The sequence below is a fragment of the Crinia signifera genome, chromosome 4 (assembly GCF_055691185.1).
Source record: "Crinia signifera chromosome 4, ASM5569118v1, whole genome shotgun sequence".
Taxonomy (NCBI): domain Eukaryota; kingdom Metazoa; phylum Chordata; class Amphibia; order Anura; family Myobatrachidae; genus Crinia; species Crinia signifera.
In genome coordinates this window covers 99,772,702-99,789,046 of record NC_139220.1, presented here as the reverse complement: position 1 = coordinate 99,789,046, position 16,345 = coordinate 99,772,702, and the positions used below count along the sequence as shown (strand labels likewise).

At 43.3% G+C, this 16,345-nt stretch overlaps 1 long non-coding RNA gene across 1 annotated transcript; it reads right to left on the bottom strand.

Annotated features, from left to right (window-relative positions):
- Positions 1-8,689: 8,689 nt before the first annotated feature.
- On the bottom strand, positions 8,690-15,828 carry LOC146072370 (uncharacterized). Its single transcript, XR_014473096.1, has 3 exons — positions 15,757-15,828; positions 15,072-15,346; positions 8,690-8,795 (listed from the first exon to the last, which is right to left on the bottom strand). It is a non-coding gene; the product is annotated as an uncharacterized LOC146072370 (long non-coding RNA).
- Positions 15,829-16,345: the final 517 nt, after the last annotated feature.

Below are 16,345 nucleotides of genomic sequence, written 5' to 3'. Positions count from 1 at the left end.
GTTTGGGGCACTAGGTGTGTTGCATAGTGGTCTTGATTCAGACCTGCTGGGCTAAGAAAATGAAAAAAAAAAGGTGTGAAGCTTAGTAATACATTGGAAATAATAAAAAAAAAACACAATTTATTAATTGCAAGAAATTATATACACAAACATAAATAATACATAACAAATAAGTAAACCTCCCGGGGGTATAAAGTTGACCATAGTAAACAGTAACATTGCATCGAATTGTGGTAAAATTTGCACATTTAGCTGTAACAATCTGACTTTTTGGCATGTAAAACAAATGTGTAAAAGAAATGGGGTGGGGTCCCCCTCCTGAGCAAAAACAGTCCTGGACTCATTAAGCCTGTCCTGGTTTAAAAAATACTGGGACAAAATGTGTAGGGGTCTCCCATATTTAAGAAACCAACACCAGGCTATTGGACCGGTCCTGGTTTCAAAAATATGGAGGACAAAAAAACGGTGGGTCCCCCATATTCTAGGGCCAGCTCTGGGCTCCAAAAGCCAGCGGTGTCATGCCACATCCAGGGGACACTTTTTACATAAGTGTAACACTGTGGCTGGTCAGCACTGGGAAAACTCCCCCATTAAAGGGGGGTCCCCTGTCCAGGGCTGAATACCGGGGCTGTCCCCAGCGTCCCAGGGCAGTGGATGTCGGGCTGATGCAGTAAGTCTAAAATTAGAATGAAAAAAAGGTACTCCTTTACTTTCACGGCGCCAGCATGGCGCCACGCGTCAGAGTCCCCTTGCGGGGCTCGGTTCGCTCGCCCACGCTGCGGGCTCGGTGGCTCGCTACGCTCGCCACGCTATTTAAAATCAACTCCATGCCAACATGGATAGTGGAGGTATGAACTATCCATGTTGGCATGGCGTTAACTTCCTTTATTTTACATAGTTTGTGGCGAGCGTAGAAGGCGGAAGTAAAGAAGTACTGAAAAAAATAGCTTTTTACAGTAGAAATACAAGTCCCAGAAGGCCTCCCCCTTATGCTGGCACTTGCCGAACCTGCACAGCATGCAGGGAATTAATGGGCCCCTTAGACTTGTACAGTAGTTCACCTGTAAAAATAATGTTAATTTAAACATACACATGCCAAGAACATTACATTCATTTTACACCAGTATACGTTACCCTTCCTCTGTCCCTTGGAGGTCCTCCACGCAGCTCACCCTGCACTGGAGTGAGCCAGGTACACTTGTACCGTGGAAACTACTCAGCCCAAATTCGGCTGACATATAATATTCATGTAAGGCAAGCTCAGACGAATTTTGGTGTAGGGATGGGTGCACCATCGTTAGAACTCGGCTATATATCGCCCTGGAGTTCTATCCCCCCCCCCCCCAGCCTCAAGCTCTTTGAGCCAGTGCTGGTTCCAGAAATATAGGGGATCAAAAATGTGGGCTCCCACTGTATTTCAGCAACCAGTAGCGGGCTCTTGGACTGATCCTGGTTACAAAAATATGGGGGACAAAAAGAACAGGGGTCCTCCATATTTTTATAACTACCACAAGGCCAGCAGTGTCATCCCTCAGTCAGTTTTTTGTTTGCCTGTATTTCTGGAACCAACGGCAGCTCAAAGAGCTTGCGGCTGGTTATACTCATGAGGGGATCCCACACAGTTTTTTTTTTATTATTTATTTAATCGTTCTTCTTTTTACACAATGAAGCAACACACAGATCTCAAGAAGTGTGTGTGGGGATAATGAATATCACCACCAGGTGGCGCTGCTCCACTCAATAACACAATAAGTACCAATGAGGCAATGTTAAGGAAGATAAAGATAAATCTTTCTTTTAATAAAAAGGCCATATATCACACAAATAAAAAATGTGCATTTACATATGAATTTACACTCAAAATGGACATACAAGACATACAACATATAAAATAAAAGGCTCAGATAAAGGACTTGGTCACCAATAATCCATCACAGCAAAATCTATAGATCCATACGGGACTGGTAATTATTGCTCATTTAAATCCTTATATTGTCTCAGAATAACAATAGTGCAGCCTTAAAAGCCTCATAGCCAGCCCATGCCTTTTATGTTATATGTTGTATGTCTTGTATGTCCATTTTGAGTGTAAATTCATATGTAAATGCACATTTTTTATTTGTGTGATATATGACCTTTTTATTAAAAGAAAGATTTATCTTTATCTTCCTTAACATTGCCTCATTGGTACTTATGATTGAGTGGAGCAGCGCCACCTGGTGGTGATATTCTTTATCCCCACATACACTTCTTGCTTTTTGTCCACAGAGATACACATTCTCTCTGTTTATGTGGCAGCAGCTCTACTCAATTGTGTAATTAACTAAAGGATCTGATCCCCCTAATAAACAACCAGTGCTACTGAGTGATTTGTTCACTCCCCCTTCCCTTTTTTTAACACACAGATCTGACTGATCTGTGTGCTCATGGCATATATTCAACCCGATCACGGCTGATCCTGGTCGTACCCATTCGGGATCGGCCGTGATTGGTATTCTTAGTAAATTTCTCCCTATGTCTTCACAGGTCATGCTATGTGAACTGCGGCACAGTCGTTTTGGAATAGAAAAGGGCCTTGCCACAAAGTTGGGAGCATAGCATCATTCAAAATGACTTGGTATGCTGAAGAATTAATATTTCCCTTCATTGGAGATAAGGGGCATATCTTCAACCCCTGCCATTATCCTTTTCCCACCAAATGTCACAGCTGACAATGCTCAGTGGCATAACTACAAAGGCTGCAGGGGATGCAACTGCTATGGGGCCTGTGGGATTGGGGGGGGGGGGGGGGTAGGGGCCCAGGAGGCTATCCCTTTTCACCCTCTTAATTTTGTTTTAAATTTTTTTTTTTTTAATAGTAAAACACGGGTTACAAGCAGGGGCTGTGCCAGTGTCTTTTTTTCCCCTTCAGTGGCAGTGGGAGCAGGGCAACCAGGTGTCGCACAAGACACACTTCTGCATGTGCAGTGCACTGGATGATAAGAAACACGGCACTGCTGCCGTCTACTTCTGTACTTGAAAGTGTGCATGTCCTATTTCCATAAAATTAGGGTGGGTGGGAGGACCCAAGGACAAATCCATCTTGCACCTCTTTTATTTTCTTTGCCAGCTTGTTTTATGGGGGTCCAAACGAACCAATCATTTTATCCACAGTTTTTTTGGCCCTGTTGTTGAAATTATTGGTTTGTTAAAGTGTGCATGTCCTATTTCCAGAAAATAAGGGTGGGTGGGAGGACCCAAGATCAATTCCATCTTGCACCTCTTTTTTCTTTGCCAGCTTGTTTTGTGGGGGTCCAAACAAACCAATCATTTTAGCCACAGTTTTGAAGGCCGTGTCGCTGAAAGGATTGGCTTGTTAAAGTGTGCATGTTCTTTACCCACAACATAAGGGTTCCATCTTGCACCTCTTTTTTTCTTTGCAATATGTGCTCTTTGGGGCCTAGTCTTTCAAACTGCCATCTTATCTGCCACTGCAGTGCCTAGATGGGCCACGTGTTTGTGCCACCCACTTGTGTCGATGATCATATTCATCCATCTACCGCTATACAGAAGGGGGTGTTTCGATCGCACAGGAAAATTTTATATAGACGGATATAGATACCTTCAAATCACCATAAAGTTCAATGTCACAATTGGGTGTAAGGTGTGCTACCGCCAAGCACTAGAGGGGATATATACAAGAAACAACAGAGTGCTTTTTTTTGCGGTGCACTAAGAAGAAAATGAATAGTAAAATGTAACTTTTAATAGGTATATGGTAAAAATGTTGCGAAAATAAAATACATATAATACACAAGACATACAGTTGGAACCATGTCACCCTGGGGACTTAACGAGGAAAACAACTATACCATCTTCCTGTAGAACCCACAAACGTCCACCACTACATCATTGCGTACAACCCTGAAAATTATGCCACAGAAAGGCACACAGAATATCATGGGTCACAAGAAATGATTAATGTCTCCACCTACCAATGACATCTTTTGACAAATAGGGTTTAGATATCCACTAGCCCCAATAAAAGCATCCCCATCCTCACAGGACACCCACACCTTCCCTATCACATCCCTCAATATGCACTACATGAGACAAAGTAACTCACTTGCATTGTGCCCTATCACGATCGAAGACAATATTCATTTTTTCCCCCCTTCCGGAGATAGTAACTTATTCTGTGAAGAACGGGATGCATATAAGCATTACTGTCACAATGCTATAATACACATCGGTAGATCACTGTTGAGTTTTTCACAGTTTTTCACCTTTTTCTTTTTCTTTTCGGTTTGTATTTGAGCGTCACACACGTTAGTCACCTTCCCTTCCACTCAACAAGGAAATCCCCATTTCACCACTCTATACACTTACAAGTATATTGTACACTAGTAAATAGGGGCTTATGTCCATCCCTCATCCACCCAAGAATCCAGTAACCCAATACAGTAATTTTATATATCACTTAGCAACCATAAAATGTGAATCTAGATATCCACCCAGTCAAGCGGATAAAACAAGATCATACCCATGTATAGAACATCACCGGGGTTTCACTCTCATGAATAATGACAAAACAGTTAACAACAGACTCAGTATAATGCTCACATAGCTCCAAGAGCAACGGACATCCCATGTGAGCTATGGATGAAACAGCTCCTACGAAACACATAGGGCAACAGACCCTATTAGAATGTATGAAACAAGTTATGAATGGGTGAAACCAGCCCCTCACAAATATATAGGGAAACAGACCCGAGCAGAATGCAAACAAATGGCAAATAAGCATTTGAATAAATGCAGCCATATTGAACAAGTGAGCTAGACTATGAGTACCAACACACATACGAACGATGCAGCATCCCACGGCAAAGAAGAGGGGCTTATTTTCCCTTTTTGTGTTTCCATATATCAATGAACCTGGATTAGTATCTATCACCCAGTAACTATGAGAGAGCAGCTATATGCGAGTCAAGGTACCCACGTAACCGATCGGGTAATAAAATGAAACCACATTCCTGTACAGAATTTGGAATAGTATCATCATGGTTCAACTTCTAATGATTATGACAAAGTACCCGATCAAAATCAATGCAATGCTCAGATAGCCCCAATTCAGGAACATATGGGCATCCAATATGAGCTACGTATTAAACCAGCCCCTAATGAACATATAGGGAAATAGACCCCTAAGAAGAAACTCTCGAGCAGGATGAACATGAATGGCAAATAAGCATTTGATGAATGCAGCCATAAGTAATAAAAGATCCAGATCAGTACACGTACGAGCGATGCCGCAATCCACGGCGCCTGACCAATGAAAAGGAAGGCACACCTCCTGACCAATAACAAAAGGGGACACACCCCCGACCTCATGAATATTGATAGGGACATGGTTTAAAAGTGGCTTCCGGACGCCCACCCGGTTGGCCTTGAAAAAGCTAATCTGCGAAACGCGCGTCAGCGTTTCATGTTGAGCGGGGGAAGCGGGTAGAAATAATTGAAATATTGTAAAAAGTGTTATATTGTGGTGCGCCTGTCTGCAGAAGCGGTCCTCCGCCGCACAGATTCGCCAGCATACGCGGCCACACTGAATGGTTGAAAGTGCATTTAATTGAGTCCAGTCCTAACCTGGCATGCAGGGTTTCATCACAATCTATATATACTCTGTCAGTGTATGCCAGCACACGCGGCCACACTGAAACACAGAGGGTTGTAAATTTGAGAGCGTAGCTAATTGATGTGAGTTTGATACCCGATACGAAGTGTCTGCTCACAAGCTACAGTATATAGACATATATTGCCATACCACATATACCCTGTCAGTGCATGCCAGCACAAGCGGCTACACTGAAACATTGAGTGCTGTAGTTTGAAAGCGCAGTCAATTGATATCAGCCTTATACCTGACACGCAGGATCTGCTCGCAGCCTACAGTCATTAGACACATACTCTATATACTCTGTCAGTGTATACCAGTACACACGGCTACACTGGAATACTGAGTGTTGGAAACTGAGTACGTAGCTAATTGATACAAGCCTGATACCTGGCATGCAGGGTCTGCTTACAAGCTATAGTCTATAGACACGCATTGCCATACTACATACTCTGCCAGTATATGCCAGCACACGCGGCTACATTGTTCCAGGTGAATGCTGTGGCGTGAGAGCGCAGCTTATTGATACTAGCCTTATACCTGGCACGCAGAGTTTGCCTACAGTCTATAGACACGCATTGACACACAATATATACTGTGTCAATGCATGCCAGCTTACATGGCTACACTGGAATATTGAGTGTTGTAAAACGAGAGCGTAGCTAATTGATGCAAGCCTGATACCTGGTACGCAGGGTCTGCTTACCAACTGTAGCCTACAGACACACATTGCCATACCATATATATTCTGTCAGTGTATGCCAGCACACGCGGCTACACTGTGGTGTATTTTGAGAACGTGCCTAATTGATACAAGCCTGATACCTGGCCACCTCCCACTAGGATTTATATGGTGGAGAGTAGAAGCCACTGCTATTTTTGGCAACTCAATCTATACCCCACATCCAACTGTACATGCAGCAGAATCATGTGGATGAGCAATTCACTGATATCCATTCAGCATCCTTGAATACGGGGCATTGCTGGCAATATAATAATTTTTATAGTGATAGTAATTCACTGATAATCCTTCAGCCACAAACAGCAGCCAGATAACTATATGGCAGAAACTGCCTCACTCAGTAACTAAAAGTGGAAGCGGACGGGACGCCGCCGATTCCCAATATTCTGGTTACCAACCGACCTGAAGGCTATATAGGGACACGGTTCCCCTCACAGTGGACAAGTATATTAATACCCACTGCCTTCTAGGATCGATCAGTGCACCACATATGCCATACAAAAAATAATTAAAATATAAAAAACCCAGCTTCTATCCCCGCCACGATAGGAAGTCTGATTCCTTTTTATCCAACTGTATGTCTTGTGTATTATATGTATTTTATTTTCACAACATTTTACCATATACCTATTAAAAGTTACATTTTACTATTCATTTTCTTCTTAGTGCACCGCAAAAAAAGCACTCTGTTGTTTCTTGTATATATTCATCCATCTACCTCTGTACAACCTTTTGGCCTAAAAACAATATTGTGAGGTGTGAGTTGTTTAGAATAGACTCTAAATTACTGGAAATGAATCTTATTGAGGTTAATAATGTTAATAGTGTAGGAGCAAAAAAAAAAAAAATCTGCAGTTTTTGCAGGTTTTGTGCTTTTTAAAAAAAAAATCAGAACCCAAAACATGAAAAGTGGCTGGTTCACATCCAGCTGCTTTGTGTGAGTGGGTGTGGCACATTGATTATTTGCTAGCCCATTCGCACGTAGCAGTGTGGGCGGGGAGTGTGGGGTGGCAGGGATGGGAAGCGCTAGGCGTTCCCATGGTAATGCGGCCATGACGCGGGTGTGGGGGTGGGCAGCTGACTTCACTGGATGTCAGCTGCCCGCCCTCTTCCCATACAGGGTCGCAACAGATCTATATCAGCAAAGACTGACTTAGATCTGCAAGCTCCTGAAAAATCATGTGATGATTGCTGACCAACAAATGATTTCTGCCCCGCACGCAGGCTGCAAATGGAACTGTATTCACAACATCCATTCACATGTGTGCAGGTGAAATGTGCTTGCATTCGTATGTATGGGAGGCTGGCTGTTTTTAGATGACCAGCAGAGCTGCAAATTTTGCAGCATTGATGGTCAACCAGAATGACCTCCATTGAGTATTAGGGTGCAATGACACACCCTGCTATGCACACCTTAGGAAACACATCCCTGCCGCAAGCAAGACCAGCAATACCTTTTACCAAGGACTTTTGCTTTATTCCATTAAAAGAAGCGCCCATCAATCAATTCTGTGTGTTTTGCATTGTTAGTTTTACTAGACCATCATCATACCACTACATGCCTGCATCATCCATATACTGCATGTTTTTTTATTTTATTTGCATGTACTGTTACACAGAGTAATTTGTAGATTAAACCTGAAATAGACAAGAGATTATGGTGTGGCTGAGAGAAGTTTTATATTTTATATTGAGTGCCAATAAATGATGTTAGACAAACCAAAAGGAGCGGTGTTAGATATGCCCAATAGGTGGTGCACCCCCTAATAAAATGTGCTGCGCAAAACTATGGCTACTGTATGCCTCAGGGAAGAGAGTGGACAAATATAAAGCATATGTACTGATTTGAAGTTGGGAGTGGGTGTGTCCTAGATCGCCTCTGTGTTGCAGTTCTCTGCATTATTTATGAGCTACATGCAAAGGAATTCAATATTATTCCTACTAATAAATATATGTATGTGTTTGCCCAACTTACATTGCAAATTAGCTCTTTTTTATACCAACTCTAAGCTGTAAATTTACTAAAATGGAAGTTATATTGAAGATGGGTTGTTACCCATAGCAACCAAACAGATTATATCTATTATCTTCTAGAATGTGCTAAATAAATAAGTAGTAGAACTGATTGGTTGCTATGGGCAACATCCCATCTTCAATAGAACTCCCATCTAAATTTACCCCTGAGGCCGGTCATGCCTCAAACTTTATGAAAGGGGGATTTTTCTTATGTTATTGTCAAACATAGATACATATACTTTAAAATAAATAAAAATGAACACACTTTGATAATATTAATGCTTGTATTTATTATCAATGTTTAGAGGAGAATAGAGGAGAAGAAAATGAAGATTTGTAGACTGTGTCACTTTCTTGTTCTGTAAGCAGCTGCCAATAAGGTGGCTGTAAGATAAAGCAGAACATAATTAATCCATTATCAGTATACTGTATTATTACCATTAACATTATTTATATAGTTGTATCCTAATAATATTGTAACTTGTAAATACCATAGAGCACTGAGGCGACTTTTTGTATCACATGACAAAGTATCTAATTAATGTCATTTTTTCTTTTAGAACTGTCAGCATTTACTTTGCCACAAAACATATTTTCATTAGATCACTAACCATGGTTATTTGTCATAAACCATATTAGTGTTCATTCATTCCTTTTGGTAGAACTGGATATTGTGCTCTTATAACTACTTTGCTAGGCTATTGAGATTACCTAATTTAAGACACACAAATTTACAGAGAAGTGAGCGGAACTCTGCAAATCTCCCCCTCCTGCTATGCCCAGCAGCCTCCTGCTCAGACTGCTACTGGAAGAGGTGCAGGGAGGAGGAGGCAGGGCCATCTTAATGCATGGACTTGATGGGCACTTGCCCAAGTGCCCCATAATCTTAGGAACTCAAAGCCCATGCCTTCCACCCTATGCCATTGATACCTCCCCATCTGCAGCACTGGCCATCGGAAACAGGGAACAGCTGGGCAAAGAGCAGTGGGAAGCCCAGGTGCCGGATGACGCAATGACATGGGGATCCCAAAAGTCAGTATCCTGACGTAGGAATCCCGACTCCCGGGCAGCCCGAACTCACAGGGGCTATTCTGCCTTGTGGGGGTCCAGCAGAGTAAACCCACAAGGGGCTACTTTGCGCTGGCACCCCTTGCGGAGCACGACAACTAGCTGCTCTTGCTTGGGGGAGAGCCGGGCAGCTTGTGCTTACAATAGTGGAGCCTGCTCTTCATGCTGTCGGCGCCGCTGATGCCTGTCAGTTTGACAGGTTAAATCAGCAGTAGCCGGTAGCTACATACAGCACCAATCATAACACTGGGTGGGCGAGCTGCGGATACATTATATTAAAACTTTATATTAAAACTTTAAAGAAAAATAGAATTGACAGTGGGTCAGGGGGTAAGTGGTACTACGTACCTGCAACATATTTCTTACAGGTACTCCGTACCACGCCGTACCCCCTTACTTGCAACACTGGTGCAGGGAAACTTGTTGTGCATGCGGCGGGTGGGTGTTCATGTGGGTGGCTTTTAGTTGATGTTTGCGCTCCGTGCATGCGTATATTCTGATATGTGCATGTGCAGTGCTGCTGTGCGGACTTGCACACATGCCGAGGCTGTCACACGGGGGGGGGGGGGGGATGCTGGCCATACCCATGCAGAGGCGGGCCGATGGCTTCCAGGGGTGGGAGGCTGATGTCACATGACGTCAGTGCCAGCCCCGTTTTCGGAGTCAGGCGCCACAAATATAGGTCAGTCAAGACTGACTTACAGTATATTTGCAAACATGGGAAAAATAATTTGATGGTTGGCGAGATCATCGAATGATTTCACCCCGTATGCTCCAGTTTGAATGGATGTTGATGCTAAACATCCATTCGCAATGTGGTGGGATGTTCACACTGCAGCGGGGGTGGGAATTTGCTTGCCTGGCGAACGGCATTAGATAGCTCGCTAAGCAGCGAATTTACACTGCTTAGCAAGTCAACCTGAATCAGATACATAAAGTTGTGGCATCGCTTACACACATAACACATGCAGCAATGATGTCACTTACACAAATAATGACTGAAGTAGTGGTGTCGCTTACACACATAACACATGCAGTAATGATGTCACTTACACAAATAATGACTGAAGTAGTGGTGTCGCTTACACACATAACACATGCAGTAATGATGTCACTTACACACATAATGACTGAAGTAGTGGTGCCGCTTACACACATAACATGCAGTAGTGACGTCGCTTATGCACACATAGGGGGAAATTTACTAAGATGTGTATTCTACTTCACATTTGATGTTGCTATAGGCAACCAATCAGAATCTACCTCTTATTTATTTAGCACCCTCTAGAAAAAGGGTGTCCAAACCGGTCCTCGAGATCTACCAACGGTCCACGTTTTCTAGATCACCTAGCTGGTGCACAGCTGCAGTCATTACTAACTGTCACATTTTAAAACATGCTGCATTCATTCCTACCAGTGGCGTACCTAGTTATTCATAGGCCCCATAGCAAAAGTTTGTAAGGGCCCCCTATTTAGCAACTGATGGTGACAAATGTATGTAAAACATATTACTTAGACAGCAAAGATGGGCCCCCTTCAGCTCTGGGCCCCATAGCAGCTGCACCCCTTGCACCTATGGTAGTTACGCCCTTGATTCCTACTATAGATCCACAGGTTGCCTGGAAAACTTGCATGGTTGGTAGATCTTGAGGACAGGTTTGGCCACCCCTGCTCTAGAAGATCTGGATCTGATTGGTTGCCCATAGATTAGCAACATCACATGTGAAGTAGAATACACATATTAGAAAATCCCCCCCCCCCCCCCTTAATGTCTGTGGTAGCAACATCGCTTACACACAAAGGGCCATATCCTCTAAGCTTCAAAAGTGATACAATGGAGAGTGATAAAGAGCCAGCCAATCAGCTCCTGCCTGACATTTTTCAAACACAATGGCCCTTATTCTGATCGATGCGGATATTCCCGCTTGCGTACGGGCCGCCAATGTTTATCTTCTGCGCATGTGCAGAGGTCACTCTGCGCATGTGCAGGCGATTTCGCCGCAAGGATTCTCTATACGCCGCACAGGGGGCATAGAGGGGCGTGAGGGGCTACTTATCCTCATTACCCTATGCATACGCCCGCGTTTCATGGGCGTTCCCATGCAAACACGGGGCGTATGCATGGTAATGAGGCCGTGACGCGTGGGTACGGGGCGGGCATCTGACATCGCCGGATGTCAGCTGCCCGCCCCCATACAAGATTTCACACGGACAAGTGTCCGTGTGGTCTTGTGTTGCGGGACCTGGTGGAGCGTGCGGCCCTGCATTCGATGTTCGGCGACCATCGAATGCAGGGGCTGCTCCCACCATGGAGGAGGCGTATCCCCGTCCACATTCATGCGGACCGCCACATATCCGCATACGGACGGAGGTGGCGATCCGTATGGAAGGCGGGGATTCGCAAAGACGGACATCACCGCATATTGCTGATCGGGCCGCACCGATCAGAATAAGGGCCAATCTGTCACATGGCAGGTAGGAGCTGATTGGCTGGCTGTTTATCACTCTCCATTTTATCACTTTTGAAGCTTAGAGAATCTAGACCCTTATTCTGGTTCACTTGCAAGGCAAATTCATTCTCAAATGAACAACACAATGTACACTGAAGGTGGGGCAGATGTAACTTGTGCAGAGAGAATTAGATTTGGGTGGGGTTTCACTTTAAAGTGAGATCTAAATTGCAGTGTAAAAATAAAGCAGCCAGTATTTACCCCGCACAGAAACAAAATAACTCACTAAATTTAAATTTCTCTGCACATGTTACATCTGCCACCCTGCAGTGCACACAGTGACATAACTATACATTTTGCTCCCCCCTGCCAAAAAAGCTTATGGCACCCCTATATATACTGTCCAGCACAGGCAAAGTCCGCCACGCATGTCAGGTCCCTCCCATGATGTGATTGCAAAAATGTTGCAGTTGTACTGTATTGCACAGATGCAAATGCTTCCCTATACAGCAAAGAGCTTGCATCTTTAAGGTAGCTCCCTGCCGGCAGACGCTGGTCCACCATGTTTTGTGTTTCAACAGCTGCGTGTGACATCATGCAGACACTGCAGCCTTCCCTGCAAATGCCGCGTTAACGCCCCAAAAACGCTGCAGTACAAAAGTGAGGGTCCTTTGGGTTTACATTTATCACTTGTATGTGCCAGTATTGTAAATGTGAATGTTAGAAATCAAGTTCTTGAGGGTTAGGTTGTGGGAAAGGGGGTTTTAGGGGGTAAGTACCCTGCCTCAGTTGCAATTTCCATTACCAGGATGCCACTGTCGGTCTTATGACTGCTGGCATCCCAACTGCCACTTACGCATACATATTCACTAAATAACCCCATCCCCATCAAACAGTGCAGTCTTCCCTGAACAGAATAGCCCCCTTCCTCTCATCACATCATCAACCAGTGCAGCTCATTCAGTCTTAAATAAAATGTAGACAGTCATGGAAGCAAAGCTTCTTTTGTAAATAGTGACAGACTGGAGCTCCTGGCTAGCCTGAATTGTCCCCTTCCATTGGTATACTACGCATAGTGAACATGCAGTTCATAGTAGCCAAGGGAGCACTGGGAAAGGAGGCAGAGCCTACTGAACTTGCCTTTACAGCAGGACACGGCTCCGTGGCTTTGTCATCGGTGTCTACTCCCGATTTCATTGCACTGTCAGGCAAGGGCACCCAGCTCTGAGTCCAGGGGCCTGCTGAGAATGTCTTCAGCAGCTGCCTGCCCATTTTGATTCGTTATCCAATCAGAGCTCATGGCCAGGGAGCCAATCAAAGCGGCTGCCGGGCCGCAAGCTCTGATTGGGCTCACAAACAAGCAATGCATTTGAAAGTACCCTGCTGTAGGGATGGCCCTCGTTTCCATTGCCATCAATGGTTGCCATCGATGGCAATTCTGCAGCTGGCCATCGATAGTGCTTAACTATGCAATGGATGACCATCGATAATTTTACATATCTATCGATATATCATCCATTGTGTTTGATTGATTGGTTTGTGGGTCAATCAAAACACGGGGGCGGGGCTTTGCGGGTGTCAGGGGCGGGGCTCAGTGTCCCGGCACTTTGAAAAAAAAAAAAAGAAGCAAAACATCGTTTTGCTTTTCCATCGATGGAGGGAAACCATGTGGTTATTTCCCATTGATGGCAAAAGTATTCAACATCGGCCATGAACCATCGATGATTTTGAATCATCGATGGTCGATGGCCATCCCTACCCTGCTGCCGCCAGAGATGTGCAGCGCCATAGATAAATGCAGCAGCAGAAGGGGATCCCTGCAGCACATCGCTCACCGCCGGCCTTGGGCTCCTTGCAGCAGCAGCTTAGCCTGTCCACCTGCGCCCCACAGACCCCGTCGGCGCCGGCTGCTCCATGCTTGCATGGTGTCTGCTGCCCCATAGTTACATGCATCAAATATTGTTCAGTGTATTAGTATGATGGATGCAAGGATTGTGACATGTTCGTATTGTGCCATGGTGAGTTTAACAATGTGTAGAGGTCACGAGAATAGTACAAAATATAACCATTTTTATAAGTTTAATTACTTGCCATTTTCTGTGAACATTATAACACATTCTGAAAACATGAAATCTCAATTATTATTTAGTGGCAAAGGGGAGATGTATAAAGCCTTGCAGCGAGATAAAGTGGAGAGCGATACCAAGCAACTGCTAGAATAAAGTCAGCAAGTAACTGATTTGTATGTATATAAAATTGGAGCATGACAAAGTAGTAACTTTGTCATGCTCCATTTTATTTCAAGTCTTATGCATACAGTATACACATATATTATACATTACTGTACCTCCCAACTTTCCCGCTTACCCCGGGAACGTCCCTTTTTTGGGTACATTCTCATGTGTCCATGACATTCCTGGCAGTGACCCATGGTGGGTGGGTGGGTGTGGTGTGTGTGTGTGTGTGGGGGGGGTGGAGTTGGGAGTCTCCCCTGTCACCTGCTGAACAGCGATGAATAGATGCAACAAAATAGGGGTATGGCCTTGTGGAATGATGGGAATTGTAGGCCAAGCCCCCTTATCGACAGGTCACACCCCTAAATTTCGGGAAGATGTCCCACTATGAGGATTCTGAAAGTTGGGAGGTATGCATTACTAAATTTGTAAATATCTAGAAACCAAATGCATCAGATGGAATAATTTTATATTATAGGGATCAGCATATTTTTGTGGACCAATATTCATTCCACCATACTGTGGAGATGAACCATATCAAATCCTACATATCCCTCCTTTCCAGTTACAAGTTGAGATTCAACTACATACAGGCTCTTTTGATATAAAGGAAGCTCTTCAGCAGCTCATATCAGTTTGATGAAAGCTTAGTTGACCTATATGTGACCTAGTGGTAGAACTAAACAAGGGAGAGGGCAGACATTTGGGGCTATTTATCTTCTTAAATTGAAAACATGAAATGTAGTGGGCAGGGTCAGTGAGGAGTTTCTTTTCTTTTTAATAGTCTTTATTAAATAGTTGCCACTTACTAATAGTTCTGTAGTTATCAGGCATTTACCCCAAAATATAGTCATGACTACATAATATATATATATATATTTATGTATCATTATTTTATAAAATATTACCTGTTATTATCCTGAGGTTTTCCTTCCACCATTACCAGCGGCATTCATTACAGTTTTGGCGGTATCAAGAGCACCTTTGGTAACACCACCGACAGTGTCGGTAAGACCTTTGGTAACACCACTGGCAGCGCCAGTAAGACCTTTGGCAACACCACCGACAGTGTCGGTAAGACCTTTGGTAATACCACTGGCAGCGCCAGTAAGACCTTTGGCAACACCACCGACAGCGCCAGTAATACCTTTTAGAAAACCATTGGTTTCAGCAACAAGTGCACCTGTAAAATAAATTAGTATAAATTCATATTACAAATATTTTAAAGGCAGAAAATCAAATTCAGTATATATATATTTTATAATTGTCTAAGCATTTAAGTTTTCAATAATAAATGACTTAATACATTATGCCCTATGCCAGGCTATTCCAACTGCAGTCCTCATGGTATAGAAACAGTACAGGTATTAAGGATATTCATGCTTGAGCAAATATCTTTAAATCAATATACAGTAATTGAGGTACAGTTTAAGTCACCGAGGCTAACCTAAAAAAATTTACTGGTAGCATGCCTCAAGGAGCAAGGTTTGCCCTGCAAATGGTTAGAAAATGTTTCTGTGTGGTGCTGTAATATTGTATCTTGTCAAACAAATTTTACATTCTTAGATTATAACAACAATATTTCAGTCTTACCAAGGCAGAGACCCAAAAGCAGGAAAGATAGTGTGATCTTCATGACTGAGCTTGTTGGTTAGATGAATACCGAACCAAATATCTGTGGATCACCCTATCACTACACCCATTTTATACTCTCCCAGTGTTTGCGCAGAGTGATGGCTCCTCCTGCTTTCAGTGGTAACAACTTGGCATATAATAGACAATTGCCATTAATGGATTATATTATTTGCTTCTAAATGTGTCCCTGCAGCTATATCCGTCGTCACTTAGTAAATGTCTGTTTCCTGCATTTATCATGGGTGAATTACATACTGTACAAGGACTTCTAAATCCTCCTTATATGTTTTTTTTTTTGCTGAAGGTTGTATAACAATTCTTTTACCTTAAGTATATATGTAACGACTGTGCAGAATCATTAATTCTTAAAAAAAATTTTGAAGACCATACCATAAAATTAATACATTTTGATACATATTACACTTGTCCAAATGAGGAGACACAAAATATTTAGATTTACAGCAAGTGGACAATTCCACTGTAACATGTGCTTCTACAGATCTGATATAAACCAACCACCATGCTAAAGGGGTGTACACATGGGGGG